The sequence below is a fragment of the Carcharodon carcharias genome, chromosome 5 (genome assembly GCF_017639515.1).
Source record: "Carcharodon carcharias isolate sCarCar2 chromosome 5, sCarCar2.pri, whole genome shotgun sequence".
Classification (NCBI taxonomy): domain Eukaryota; kingdom Metazoa; phylum Chordata; class Chondrichthyes; order Lamniformes; family Lamnidae; genus Carcharodon; species Carcharodon carcharias.
Genome location: NC_054471.1, coordinates 168,188,480 through 168,204,439, shown reverse-complemented (window position 1 = coordinate 168,204,439; position 15,960 = coordinate 168,188,480). Strand labels below are relative to the sequence as shown.

The 15,960-nt window shown below is 40.8% G+C and overlaps 1 protein-coding gene across 4 annotated transcripts in view; it reads right to left on the bottom strand.

Annotated features, from left to right (window-relative positions):
- LOC121278024 (probable E3 ubiquitin-protein ligase RNF144A-A) overlaps positions 1–15,603 on the bottom strand; it is a 94,654-nt gene extending 79,051 nt beyond the window's left edge. For all 4 annotated transcript variants that reach the window (XM_041188034.1, XM_041188036.1, XM_041188032.1 and 1 more), the window contains exon 1: positions 15,293–15,603. The gene's annotated coding sequence lies outside the window, so the exon portion shown is untranslated. The remainder of the gene's footprint in view (positions 1–15,292) is intronic.
- Positions 15,604–15,960: the final 357 nt, after the last annotated feature.

Sequence of the window (15,960 nt, the reverse complement as noted above, 5' to 3'; positions counted from 1 at the left end):
TTAATTCCCTTCAATTCCTCCTTCTCAGTGGACCCTTGGTTCCCTAGCATTTCTGGGAAGTTGTGTGTCTTCCTCCATGAAGGCAGAACTAAAGTAGTTGTTTAATTGTGTGTCAAGGTGAAACAGCCTCTCTCAACTTACTCATTTTAAAAGTGAGAACATGTCTAATTTACATAATTGCATCTCTTAATCGAATCCCTCTGCCCATATCAAGGCAAAGTCAGATGACAATTGTTATTCGACCAGAATTAATTCTTACTGGCAAACAGGTGATTTGCTCTTGCCCATTCAATTTCCATGAGTTTTTGCATGGCAAGTTGCTGCAAAAGGGAGGGGGGAATGGTATGGTGCTTCTACGGGGCATTTGGGACCTGTGTGAAAAAGGCAAGCAACTGTTCATCTTCTTAACCAATCACCTGAAGAATTTTTAATGAACAGTACAGTGCATGAAGGAGGAAGTGCAAGTTAGAATTGAGTTCAATGTTAAATTAGGTATAGAAGCAAAATAAAGGAAAGATTGAATCAAGACAGAAAGACAAATAAACAAAGAAAAGATGATTTTTGAAAAATCCACATTAATAATTAAAGACAGAACGAATGAGACTGCACATCTATAAAGAAATTTAATTTTCAATGACAGGGAGGTTTTTTCCAGTAATTAAGACATTATATCATTAAAAAGGGTACTGGCACTGAAATGGACAAGCACTAAATTTTTGTGGGAAGTTTAGTCCCTATCTACAATGTTAATACAGGGACTTCACACACTTCAACACATTTGAATGGGGAGCCAGGCCATGAGATGGTAATTTCTCATAGATAACAGGAGGAGCGCAGCATCACAGTCAGCAACTTCAGGGTTTTCAAGTGTAACTGCACATCTATACTGATTTGAAGTTGCTTTTCATTTTGTGTATAAATGACAGTCATCACCATTAGCCTCTCCATTACTTTTACAGTAAATTCTAGCCCATGACACCATGCAGTGGGGAAAAAAGATGAAAATTTTGGCTTGGAGCCCGACCATCTGGAATTGATACTTTCAGTCAAGGACATCTTCAGATAACACTGATTTGGGTCTTCAGAGGACTCCTTCGCAGGATATAAATGATATTATCCTTTTTGAGGGCCCATTCAGTGCTTCACATCTCTGCATCAAACATTGGCCTTGATCACAGTCTGCAATTATCAAATGTCTGCTAGATGCAGAACAACAGTAGTTTTTTTCAAATGAGAGAGATTACCCATTTTACAGAACAGATAAGTCAGTGCAGCCAGTAATATATACACTAGATTTTGTAAACTAAACAGTGAGCATTCCAGCTCCTTTCTTTCAGGATAAAAATAATCCAGTCTCACATTAATAAGAAATCATTTAGCTGTTTGAGCACCTAAGACTAAGGTAGACAACAATCTGGTTTTAAATTGGCGTATTTTTAAAAATGCAATTTTGAGCATTAATTTTTATGTAATTGGAGCATCTTTGGTACCAGCACCATTTGGATTGTGCTGCAATTCGTAAGGATAATGAAACTGTTATCTCTCAGAAACCTACAGTATTTGCAATTGGCAGACACTGGTTTGAATTTTTCAGGCCCTCTGCTACATATATCATCTCTAGTAGTTTCTTAGAAAAATGTCTTGGAGAGTAGCTGTAATAGTTGCCTAATTCTGCTTTTGGACTTGCAGAAAGTGCCAGTCCCAAAACCCTTGCCAAGGAGCAAAATTTGCTAACAGGCCTCAGTTCAAGTCTATGCCTGGCTTTATTTCTCTCCCCTCTAAATTCAGAAGCTCTGCAGCATTGACTGAAATCTTCCTCTCAGTCTTTAGGCAGAGTTTTCCTAATTCGGTACTTTACAAAAATTCTCAACAGTGCCCAAATACATGACATTAAAGTATCCTCTCAATCTCAATCTCACTTCTGCTATTTCAGTAAAAAAAATTACTTCTGCGAACATGCAAGCAGCAATTTAAATACCAAATATTTTGCGGTAAACTGTTCTTCCTCAGCACAGAAAATTATACAACATCTTACTCCTCCCCCCACATTGCCCATAAGTGGCACATTTGAGATCAGACAACTGAACTAAAATAATTCTTTGGGGAGTCAGTGACAGTGAAACACAGCATTTCAAGACACTCAAGAACTTTAAGGGGTATGAGATTGGCTACTAACTTTTTGGTGTTTCAATAGGCAGCATGCTATTTTCTGAACTTTGTCTAGTTTACTTGGCCTGAGCAAGTGTGAGGAAAGTGAATAATCATAGGCAAAATAAAGTTCTGAAACGTTCCTTTTAAAATAATGAAAAAAAAAACTTTAGGGTGTATCAATCCGAATTTACAATCAGTAGCATTTAATTCTGACAGGCTGCATTCCCCAAGTAACATTACTCTCTTAGTCAAGGCAACAGAAGGTCCATAGCTTTCTGGAGAAGTTTGATCTATGTGGGATAAAATGCACTTTCTGAACAAGATTGCACCCAGAGGGTGAACAGATTGGAAACAAAACATTACTGCAGATGGCAAATGGATTCAAAATGTGACAAAGGGTTGAGGTGCTCAATTTTCTCACTACATGTACCCCATCTGACCTAATGTTGCTGGGGTATGGTACATGGGTGGTAGCAGTTCTTTGGTACCTTATTTAAAAGCACATGCCTATTCAGTGAATGCTTTCAGGCTGTTTGACTGTGGGGCCACAGTCAAACCCAAGATGCAAGGTATTTCCTGTATCCATTTATACCTGCTCTGGACTTATCTTCTGTTAGGCCATTATCACTCCCTGTTCCTTTGCACCATCATCCCTTTTGTCAGTTCATCACTCCTGCCCTCCATGCCATCACAGACATTCCCTTTGGATATTTTCCTTCCTCCATATTTGCTTAAAAGCTGTTCATCACTAACATCATCTGGATGTGATTTTTTAAAAATTCTTCTCATGGGCTGTGAGCATCACTGGCAAGGCCAACACTTGGTGCCCATCCCTAACTGCCCTCGAGAAGATGGAAGTGAGTCATCTTCTTGAACCGCTGAAGTCCATTTTGTGTAGGTACAACTACAGTGCTGTTAGGAAGGGAGTTCCAGGATTTTGACCTGGCGACAATGAAGGAATTGCAATACAGTTCCAAGTCAAAATGTTGTCATTTGGAGGGGAAATTGCAGGTGACAGTGTTCCCATGTGTATGCAACGCACATCCATCTAGGTGGCAGAGGTTGTAGGTTTGGAAGGTGCTACTGAATGACCCTTAGGGAGTTGCTGCAGAGAATCCTGTAGATGGTACACACAGCTGCCACTGTGTGTTGGGTGATGGAGGAAGCAAATATTTAAGGTGGTGGATGGGGGTGGGGGTGTCCATCATGCGACTTGCTTTGTCCTGGATTGTATTGATCTTCTTCAATGTTGGAGCTGCACTAACCCAGACAAGTGGAGAGTTCCATCAATATTGAATTGTGGCTTGTAGATAACAGACAGGCTTTGGGGAGACAGGAGGTGAGTTACTTGCTGCATAATTCCTAGCCTCTGAACTACAATTGTAGCCACAGTATTTATATGGCTAGCCAGTAAAGTTTCTGGTCAATGGTAACTCCCCAGGATGTTGATGGTGGAGAATTCAAATATGGGAATGCTGTTGAGTGTCAGGGGAGATGGTTAGATTCTCTCCCATTTGAGATGGTCATTGCCTATCACTTGCATAGTGCAAATGTTACTTGCCACTTGTGTAGTCTAGGTCTTGTTGCATATGGACATGGACTGCTTCAATATCTGAGGACCCCTTGATCACAATCATCAGCGAACATCCCCACTTCTAACCTTATGATGGGGGGAGGAAGGTTGTTGATGAAGCAGTGAAAGAATTTGGGCTTAAGACATTACCCTGGGGAACTCCTGCACTGATGTCCTGGGCTGAGATATCTGGCCTCCAACAACCACAACCATCTTCCTAAGGGCTAGGTATGACTCCAGCCAGTGGAAAGTGTAGGTGTTCTCAACAGGCGTCATGGCCTTTAAAGGATCCTTGAGAAAGTTTCAAGGGTGTGCTAAAAATAACCAACAGAAACTCTTGGTTCATCTGTCATCTCAATCTGCTGTCCTGCTGGTCAATAAACTTTATATAACTCCCACGTCTGTATTAGATGTGGCCAATCTTGTTCATCAGTTTCTTTGGTGCTTTGGCTTTGCATCACCCAAATAATCAATGCGCCATTTACAGATGGGACCAGCTTGGGGGCTTGTGCCTCAAACATTGCCAGTCAAGGCGACATGGTGCACAGAGGAGGTATACAATGTCCACAGGGGATACATTGAGGGTATCAACAACAGCATCAAAAAGATAGCAGATTTCCTTAATTCAACATGCACTTGCCAAAGACACCAACAAGTCTTGACAGAATTATCACTCAGTATCAGCAACAAGTTTCACAATGATAAATAAAACAAAAATATATATTTTATTGCATACCTAATTTTTATATCGAAAAATTGCCTGCATTTTGTTGTGTTACTGGGAATTGGTGGAATTTTTATAACACAGGAGAGGGCCCTCGGAATCAAAAAGGTTGAGAACCCCGATCAGGAAGCCATAATTTCAAATCTTTATTAATTTAACCTATGCGCATTAAACATTGTCTTTCCAATATGTTGAAAGGCTTTACCTTTGGTTCTGTTCAACATCTCTTATACATTAATAATGCTTCCATCCCAATGGGAATTTGTGAATTTTGTTTTATTCTTGGCAGCAATCCAGACACAGGATTATCCTAACATTCATAGTTTCTAAGAAAACTAGGATAATAGACCTCAAAATTCTAGGAAAATAAAGAAAAGTGGGTGTATTGTGCAATGAGATAGGATTCATTAATGATGTCATATTGAAGGCATGCCCAGGTAGCCGCAATCATGGCTGAAGTTTACATTCAGTTTGAGGGAGAGAAAGGTGGGTAAGAGAAATAAGGACAATTATGAAGGCATCAGAGCAGAGCTAGCCAAAGTGAGCTAGCAAATTAAGTTAAGAAATAGGTCGATACAGAAGAAGTGACAGACATTTAAGGGAATATTTCAGAATACACAGAATAGATACATTTCAACAAGAAAGAAAAATTCCAAGGGAAGGACCCAACTAAAACATTTAAAAATATTGTCAAATTTAAAGAAAAAGCATATAATTGCACAAGGATTGGTGGCAGATCAGAAGATTGCATAGAATATAAATAACAGTAATGAATGACTAAAAGATTAAAAAGGAGAGAAAAAATTAGAGGACGAGAGAAAGCTAGCTAGAAATATAAAGGCAGATAGTAAGAGTTTCCATAGATATTTAAACAAGAAAAGAATTAACAAAGTGGGCACTGCTCTATAGAAAGTGAGTCTGGGGAATTTTTAATAATATTAATAGGGGAGGGGGATTGGCATAGTGGTATTGTTGCTCGACTAGTAATCCAGAGACCCAGGGTAATGCTCTGGGGACCCGGGTTCGAATTTCACCATAGTAGATGGTGGGATTTGAATTCAATAGAAATCAGGAATTAAAAGTCTAATGATGACCACAAAATCATTGCCGATTGTTGTGAAAACCCATCTGGTTCATGAATGTCCTTCAGGGAAGGAAATCTGCTGTCCTTACCTGGTCTGGCCTACATGTGACTCCAGACCCACAGTAATGTGGTTGACTCTTAAATGCCCTCTGAACAAGGGCAATTAGGGATGGGCAATAAATGCTGGCTTAGCCAGCAACGCCCACATCCTATGAATGAATAAAAAAAATGAGATGGCAAGTGAATTGAACAGGTATTTTGTATTAGTCTTCACTATAAAGGATACAGTTAAGATGCCAGAAGCAGCTGTAAATCAGAAATGGAATGGAGGGCAGAACTCAGGTAAATTACAATCACCAGAGAAGTGGTACTGAATAAATTGTTGGAGCTGCAGGCTGATAAGTGCCTGGGTTCTGATGGACTTCATCCTCAGGTCTTAGTGGCTAGTGAGATAGTTTATGCCATTTTTAATGTTTAATTTTTTGAAACTTCCTAGATTTGGGGAAGGTCCTATTAGATTGGACAATAGTAAATGTAACTCCATTATTCAAAAAGAGAGGGAGATAGAAAGCAGGAAACTGGTTAGCAGGCCAGTTAGCTTAACATCTGTAACTAGGAAAATATTAGAAGCTATTATTAAAGACATTGTAGCAGGGCGCCTAGAAAAATTCAAGGCAATCAGGCAGGGCTAACATAGTTTTGTTGAGAGGGAAATCATGTTTAACCAACTTATTGGAGTTCTTTGAAGAAGTAACATGTGCTGTGGATAAAGGGGAACTGGGGAATGTACTGTACTTAGAATTCCAGATGGCCTTTGATAAAGTACCACATCAAAGGTTACTGTGGAAAATAAAAACTCATGGTGTAGGAGGTAATATATTGGCATGGATACAAGATTAGCTAGCTAACAGGAAACCAAGTAGGCATATATGGGTCATTTTCTGGTTGGCCAGATGTAACAAATGATGTGCCACAGGGATCAGTGCTGGGCCCTCAAATTTATACAATTTATATAAATGATTTGGGATGAAGGGGCAGAAGGGGAAAAAGAAAATTTAAATATTTAATCTTAACATCTCAAAATAAAAATAATTTTGTACCAGTACTATCTTAATTATTGGTTTCCATCAAAATCGTGAAAAGATTGTGGGGGCGGGGTGAAATATAGCTCAAGGATATCACAGGGTATGTAGGCACTGTAACAGAGTAAGGCTTAAGTCTGCAAGCATCTCAGTGGAAGCACCAGACACTATTTCAGCAGATTTGAGGCCTTGTGCACAGGAATATAACATGAAAATATGTGGTTTCAACAAAATGGTGTGCCCTTTAACTAATACTTCTCAATGGATTTGTGGTAATTCAATTTTGACTTTGTACATGTATAATTCATTAAAGCAACGCACATGTTTACTTGCATGGGGATCTTTAACATGTTGAACTTCATTACCATAGTAATGTGAGCCTAACTAGGTCACATTAATTTATGGTTCAATACATAAGTGAACAGGCTCCCTGACAGTAACCACATGGTGGAATGGAGGATAAAGGAAGAAAATAATGGCAACTTTGCAGAAAGGCATGGCGATAATCATGGTAGGTTTTAATTTACATATAGACTGGAAAAGTCAGATGGGCAAAGGTAGCCTAGATGAGGAGTTCATAGAATGTTTCCAGAATAGTTTCTTAGCACAGCAAGTTCTGGAGTCAACCAAAGAGCAGGCTATACTAGACCTGGTATTGTGCAACAAGATGGGATTAATTAATGATCTCATTGTGAAAGTGCACCTAGGTAGCAGCGATCATAATATGATTGAATTTTACATTCAGTTTGAGGGAGAGAGGAGTGGGTCCAAGACTATGTTTTAAACTTAAATAAGGGCAATTATGAGGGCATGAAATCAGTGCTGGCTAAAGTGAATTCGCAAATAGTTTAAGGGATAGGTCAATAGAGACGCAGTGTCAAACATTTAAGGGGATATTTCAGAATACAAAGAATAGATACATTCCAACGAGTAAGAAAAAGTCCAAGAGACAGACATGCAAAATACCTGTTCAATTCATCAACCACATTATGTGTGGCTAACTAGAAAGGTTAAAGATAGTATCAAACTTAAAGAAAAAGTATATAATTATACAAGGATAGGCAGAAAGCCAGAAGATTTGACAGAATATAAAGAACAGCAAGGGACGACTAAAAGATTAACAACGGAGGGTGGGGAGAAAATTAGAGTACGAGAGAAAGCTGGCCAGAAATATAAAACTGATAGTAAGATTTTCTATGAATATTTTAAAAAGAAACAAGTTAAAGTAAGCGTTGATTCCATAGAAAGTGAGTCTGGAGAACTGATAATGGAAAACAAAGAAATGGCAGATGAATTGAACAGGTATTTTGCATAAGTCTTCATTATAGAGGACACAAGTAACATCGCAAAAGCAACTGTAAACCAGAAGTGGGAGAAAGGAAGGAACTCAGGAAAATTACAATCACTAGAGAAGTGGTATTGAATAAATTGTTGGAGCTGTGGGCTGACAAGCACTTGGGTGCTGATGAACTTCATTCTTGGGTCTTTAAAAAAGTGGCTAGTGAGATAGTTGATTGGTTTTCATTTTCTGAAACTCCCTAGATTCAGGGAAGGTCCTATTAGATTGGAAGATAACAAATGTAACTCCATTATTCAAAAAGAGAGGAAGACAGAAAGCAGGAAACTACAGGCCAGTTAACTTAACATCTGTCATAGGGAAAATGTTAGAAGCTATTATTCAAGAAGCTATAGCAGGGCACTTGGATAAAGGTTATCAGGCAGAGCCAACATGGTTTTGTGAAAAGGAAATCATGTTTAACCAACTTACTGGAGTTCTTTGAAAAAGTAGCATGTGCTGTGTATAAGGGGGAACCGGTGGATATACTGTACTTAGGTTTCCAGAAGGCATTTTATTAAGTGCCACATCAAAGGTTATTGTGGAAAATAAAAGCTCATGGTATGGGGGTAACATAGTGGCATGGATAGAAGATTGGCTGGCTAACAGAAAGCAGGGATTTGGCATAAATGGGTCTTTTTCAGGTTGGCAAGATGTAATGAATGGCGTGCCACAGGGATCAGTGCTGGGACCTCAACTGGTTAAAATTTATAAGTGACTTAGACCAAGGGATGGATAGGATGGTTGCCAAATTTGCTGATCACACAAAGATAGGTAGTTGTGAAAAGGACATAAGGAGGCTACAAAAAGATTATAGGTAGGTTAAATGAGTGGGCAAAGATCTGGCAAATGGAGTATAATGTGGGGAAATGTGAAATTGTTCATTTTGGCAGGAAAAATAAAAGAGAAACGTATCTCAACAATGACAAGATTGCAGAGCTCTGATTACAGAGGGATATGGGTGTCTCAGTGCATGATTTTCAAAAGGCTAGTTTGCAGGTACAGCAAGTAATTAGGAAAGCTACCAGAATGTTACCATTTATTGCAAGGGGAATTGAATGCAAAAGTAGGGAGGCTAAGCTTCAGTTACACAGAGCATTAGTGAGACAACATCTGGAGTACCGTGTGCAGTATTGGTCACCTTATTGAAAGTATGGACATAAATGCATTGGAATAAGTTCAGAGAAGGTTTGCCAGACTAATACCTAGAATGGAAGGGTTGCCTTATGAGGAAAGGTTGGACAGGCAAGGAGTTAAAAAGAGTAAGAGTTGGCTTGATTGAAACATATAAAGATCCTGAGGGGTCTTGGCAGGGTGGATGTGGAGAGAATGTCTCCTCTTGTGCAAGAATCTAGAACAAGGGGTCACTGTTTAAAAATAAGGGATCGCCCATTTAAAATGGGGTTGAGGCAAAACTTTTCTCTGAGGGTCGTGAATCTTTGGAACTCTCTTCCAGAAAAGGTGGTGGAAGCAGAGTCTTTGAATATTTTTAAGGCAGAGATGGATAGATTTTTGGTAAGCAAGGGGGTGATAAATTATCGGGGGTAGACGGGATGCAGTTTTGAGGTTACTATCAGGTCAGCCATGATCTTATTAAATGGCGCAGCAGACTCAAGGGGCTGAATGGCCCACTCCTGCTCCCTGTTCATATGTCTGTATTAAGGAGAGAACATCTCAGTATCAGTAGGTGTAGACACTGATGTTAAGTATCACAGGTCATTGCATAAGAGTCTGAAACTCAAAAGCCCCACTCACTTAATTTTGGTGCTGGGACAACAGTTACTTCTCATTTTCCCTAATTAAAAGTTCAAATTTCCCCTCTTGTCACAGAGAGAGTTAAAAAAAACTTTGAATGAAAATGAGTGAGAAAACTGGCCAAAGAAAGGTTAAGACACAAACAGGTGAACAAAAACACAGCAAACAAGACAACAAAGAAGATGACCCAACTCAGCACCGAATTAGCTCAAACAGCAGAATAACCTTGAAATGTGCCTTTAGAAATTTGCAATGCCTTTGCATTCCTTTTCAATGAAAGTTGTTTTATACTGCCACTGACCGCAATGGGCCCTTTAAGTTTAAAGTTCAGGGGGTTGCTATCGTGTCACTGGGAAAGTTTCAGGATTACTTGTATTTGTGGAACATTACTGTGTAAGAATAATTTTTAAACTGTGCAATTTCCAATAATTAACTCTAAGACATGCTGATCTGAAGATAGTCATAAATTATGACTTGCAAGTACCAAGTAATCTGCTTTGGATTTTGTCAAAATAATTAGTCATCTTGGTCGACCCCCTCACACCTCCTCCTCACACATACCATTATGCTTATTAGATACTTTACAGAAATTCAAACAGTGCCAAAGCACGAACACATTAATGTTTGACAAGCAACACATTTTAGGTTCATGGGCTGGAATTTTCCTTCTGCATAATGCAAAGAGAAAAAAAATTCCACTGAACACCCAAATTACCCCTCCACCAGGTCCTTTTTACAGGACATATCTCAGTGCACATAATTTGTAATTGCCATCTCAGTGAAAAAGAAAAATAATTCAAAAATGAAAGAGAAAGGGAAGAAAAACAAAAAGACAAACAAATGCTAGAGAGAATGTTAGATATCATTTTGGTGTCTTTCAGAATTTTGTATGGATATAGCACCCACAGAGATCCTGCTTCATCTTTCTGTAGGCCAGGCTGTTGACAATGTGAAAGATAGCAAACCGTTCTACATTACTGCCAACAGTTCACCTCCAGGTGCACACATCTGGCTCAATCAATGCACTTCTGATTAGAAACTTACTTGCCTCTGCTTATCCTACTGCTGCTGGTGTTTTGACCTTGGTCCCTGACATGGCTGTGTCATAATATAAAATTGTATTATAATGCAAATACGAGATATTGGGCTGCCTCAGCACCTGTCCCAGCACATGCTTGAATTTTATTTAAAACTGAAGAACATGACACTACTCAATCTCCTGTGGTGTCATTCACAGAGAATTGGAAAGCATACCGTTTAATAATAATTTTGGGTGTTATAAAATTTAGGTGACAAAGAAAATATTACATGAGGTAAGAAGAAAGGCTTTTGTTTATATAAAGCCTTTCAAAACCTCAGTGTTCCAAAGTACACTGCAGCCAATGGAGTACTTAGAAGTGTAGTCACTGCTGTAATGTAGGAGATGCAGGAGCCAATTAACCCTTTGGTCACATGTCCTACAAATAGCAATAAGGTAATGATCAGATAGTCTGTTTTAGTGAGGTTGATTGAAGGATAATATTGGCTAGGATCCTCTCCTGTTCTTCAAATAGCACCAAAGGATCCGTTACATCCACCTGAGAGAGCAGACAGGGTTTTGTCTCAACATCTGATAATACAAGGAAATGTTACAAAATATGAGCTTTATACTCAATTTTTAACATATTATGGAGAGGAAAACCACACTTGGCACAGGAGTGGGTCACGCAACCTCCCCAGTCTTCTCCGTCATTTAGTTAGATCATGGTTGAAGTGTAGATCAATGCTATCTACCTACTTTTGCTCAATAGCCCTTTACACTCTTACCCAAGAAAAATTTGCTCGATTACTCTGCACTCCTGTACACTCTTTGCAGCAAGTCAATTTGGAACGCACAAACTCCTGAAATATTTTTATTTATTAATTCATGGAATGTGGATGGTGCTGGCAAGGAAAGCATTTATTGCTCATCCTTAATTGCCCTTGAGAAGGTGGTGGTGAGCCCCCTTCATTTGTTGCTGCAGTTTGTTTGTTGAAGGTACTCCCACAATGCTGTTAAGTAGAGAATTCCACGATTTTGACTCAGCCACAAAGGAGGAATTGGCTGAAGACTGGCACCTGTGATGCTGGGGATCTCCTGAGGAGGCCAAGATGGATCATTCACCCGGCACTTCTGGCTGAAGATTGTTGCAACTGCTTTAGCCTCATCATTTGCACTGATGTGCTGGGCTCCTCTATCATTGAGGATGGGGATATTTGTGGAGCCTCCTCCTCCACAGAGTTGTTTAATTGTCCACCACCATTCACAACTGGATGTGGCAGGGCTGCAGAGCTTAGTTCTGATCCGTTGGTTGTGGGATCGCTTAGCTCTGTCTCTTACTAGCTGCTTATGCTGTTTGGCATGCAAGTAGTCCTGTCTTGTAGCTTCACCAGCCTGGGATACAGCCCTAAGGGACCCCTGCATCAATAGAGCTGAGAGGTTGGGCTACGAAGAGCAAAGTTTAAAAAAAATGACATCCAACAAGCTTCAGTTTGAAATGGCAACAGCAGTTAATGTAAACTGGAGAGGATGATACTTAAATGATCCATTTGATTGCCACTCCTGAGACACCAATTATAACGTAAAGAGGCTTTACAATCTAGTTTGCATTCTTGTTATATTAGGGTTTTCAGGCAACATTTACATTCAAAGCAGTATAAACGCTGCAAGAAAGTGCTGCTGCAAAACCACCAAAGTATCACCTGCAGCAGTCTGTGTCCACATGCAGCAAAAGCTGGACAACATTCAGGCTTGGGCTGTCAAGGGGCAATTAATATTCATACCACACAAGTGCCAAGCATCTCCAACAAAAGAGAATCTAACCATCTCCTCTTGACATTCAGTGGCATTACCATCATTGAATCTCCCACGACCAACATCCTGGTGGGTACCAGTGACCAGAAACTGAACTGGACCAGCCATATAAATATTGTGGCTACAAGAGCAGGTCAGAGGCTAGGAATCCTGTGGCAAGGAACTCATCTCCTGACTCCCCAAAGCCTGTCCACCAAAACACAAGTCAGGGTTGCAAAGGAATACTCTCCACTTGCCTGGATAAGTCCAGCTCCAACAATACTCAAGAAGCTCGACACCTTCCAGGACAAAGCAACCGGCTTGAGTGGCACCCCATCCACCAACTTAAACATTCACTCCTTCCATCATCAACACACAGTAGCAGCAGTGTGTACCATCTACAAGATGCACTGCAGCAACTCACCAATGCTCATTCGACAGCACATTCCAAACCCACAACCTCTACCACCTAGAAGGACAAGGGAAGCAGATGCATGGAAACACAACCATCTGCAAGTTCCCCTCCAAGCACACGCCATCCTGACTTGGAACTATATCACCATTCCTTCACTGCTGTTGGGTCAAAATCCTGGAACTCCCTTCCTAACAGCACTGTGGATGTACCTACATTACATGGGCTGCAGAAGGCAGCTCACCACCACCTTCTCAAGGGCAATTATGGATGGGCAATAAATGCAGGACTAGCCAGTGATGCCAACATCCCATGAAAGAATAAATACAAAAAACACCCGAGTGTTGATCCCACTGTGTCCAACTCAGTCTAACTGCAGACCACCATGTTGTATCAACAACATGACACAATTGAAAGAGCTCACTGGAGTTTCCCTTTGCACCTTTCTACCAGCACAATTCTGAGTCTTACAATTACTCTATATTGCAACAGTAGCTAAATATAATGTTTCCATGATCAAATTATCATAGCTGCACAGGGTGCCCCTAAGATTCAGTGCACCACTGTAAATGATGCATGGCATGCTTGTTAGTCAATGCACAGTGGTGCTCTGAACTTCCAAGTCGATCAGAGCATGAGTCTATAAACCTTGTCTGGCATGATTGAGGGGACATTAGTCAGTGCCCTTAACTAGCAATTACTAACAAGAGCATTAACATATACAGGATAACTTACCTGTTATCTCACTGTAAGAAATGAAACCTGTCAGAAACCCTCCCACTCATTCTCTGTTTTCAAATTAAATTCAAAATTCTCATCTTCCAAATCCAACCTCACCCCCCACCATCCCCCCAGTATCTCACCAGCACCCACAACGCCCCCCCCCCCCGCCCCCCGATTATCTCACCACCCCCTAAACTAGTCTTTGCAGTCTTGTATCCCATCCCATTTGGTCCTCTGATTCTGAAGTCGTCTGCAATCACCAAATCAATGGCAGAGCCTTCAGCAACCTTGGGCCTACTCTCGAACTCCCAAACGAATCCCGCCCCCCACCCCCCGAATTTCCACATCTCTCACCGCTTTAATAACCTTCTCAAAATCTATATTTTTGACCACTCACTCTAACCTCCCCTTCCTCCCACCCCAATTAATTCTTGTATAAATCCATTTAAAATGCATTTTTTTTTTACACTGAAACTCCATAAAAATAAGTTGTTCCTGTCTGGCTTACACTTGAACAATAAGGGTTTGAATAAGGTACATGAAGACAATCTGCCTGTTGAACAATAATGTAGCATGATACCATCCCTTCAGAATATTAGGGGGATTTATTTTTCAAAAAGTGGGGCTTGCATTGCAACAAATGTGAATAAATTTAAATATTAAAATTCACACTAAAGGGTTATTTGCAGCCTATTGAATGTTCAATATTAATTATTTCTCCTTGAAGCAAATTTTGCATAATACCTACAAAGTATATTCCTAAACGTACATTTATTCTATGAAAGTACATTTGTTAGTGTTAAAAGCATATCCGATAGACACCGACAAACTCAAAAATATGCACACCATGACCCACAAACCATACAATTACTTAGCAGCCTACACAAAAAACCAAGCGGCATAAATCACGTTATTTTCCATGAATTGCTACTGGTATAAGCGGAAACATGAAACAAATCAGAAAGGCATTAATTAGCAGTGCTATTTTCTACAATGCTTGGGATCGCGGAGACGAATTCTACCAAGTATATCATCTAAAGGCTCGTTTTTAACAAGGATTTAACCACCTGGCACCTCGATCGTTACATATGCAACTTAAAAGCTAAAAACAGAATCAATTTTATAACGTATAGTTATTTCCGTAAATAAGTACTCGGTGCATTTTTTGGTTAAACGGAAATGTGTATCTTAAGGGAAACATTTGAAGTATTCTGGTTACCACTGATGCACGTCACCTCATCATTTGGCAGACGTTACAATTGAGATACAGTTGCCAATGTTAGGCGACAAAGAACTGGAAAAAAATCCTAAAATCTTGTGAAGCATTTCTTTTATGCTTAATTCGCCCTACGTTCCTCTAACTGCAATCTTAACTAAGTAGTGATACTGTGGAAGGAACTATGGAAGGGCGGCTTCGAATAGCTGGACGAGATCCCAGTGAGGGGGATACAATGCAGACATACGTTAGAGTCCCCATGGTTAAAAAAAAATTATGCCACATTCCTGACCACTTGGGCGAGAAAGTTGCTAATTGCATCAAGAGCAACGAGAGCGGATCGGAACCGTGAATTACTTCGGATTCCCGTCCTAACTCAGCACCCTACATGCACACACGCGTTTAAAAAAAACGCAAGACCCACCTTTGTCTGTTTGGTTAGGTTCAGTTGCAAAACCTGTCGACACAGCTGTCCCAGAAAGCGTTGTTTCCCCACCTCCCCCCTTCCTTCCTTCTTCTCTTTGCTTTCCCGTCTCCTCCGCCCAAACTCGAATCTGTTTTTTTTATATATATATATGTTGTTGTTTGGTCAGCTTCCCTTTTGTCTAGGAAGGTGGCACCGGCTGCATCCGGCGGTACAGCCGATTGCACTCCATGGGCGGCCGGCTGCGTCACTGCCAGCACCGCCAGCCACCCCACCCTCTGGGCTGCGCTTGCTGCAGCTCCGACCAATGAGACCCCATCGAACAGAGAGAGAGAGAGATAGAGCGAGGGAGGGCGGGAGAACGCGCTGACAGAGAGCGGGGACAATAGGAAGAGAACACTGGGTGAACCGTTGCTAGGTGGCGGCCAGAACGTGGTGCGGGCCGTTCCTAAGCGGCGGTGTCACGAGCCCGGTGCTGAATGGTTGATTAGCAGCTGTCACCGCGCTGCGGCTCTTGTATCCTATCCTCCCCGCGTTACGAGGTGACAGCGGTTCGAGCGTGGCTTAGTGTCATTGTCTCTATTTTGCTATTGCAGCTTTGAATGGAGGTGGCGGCGGGGACCCTCCATCCTTCGTGAGAATGATCCGGGCTTTGGCACTGACACCGG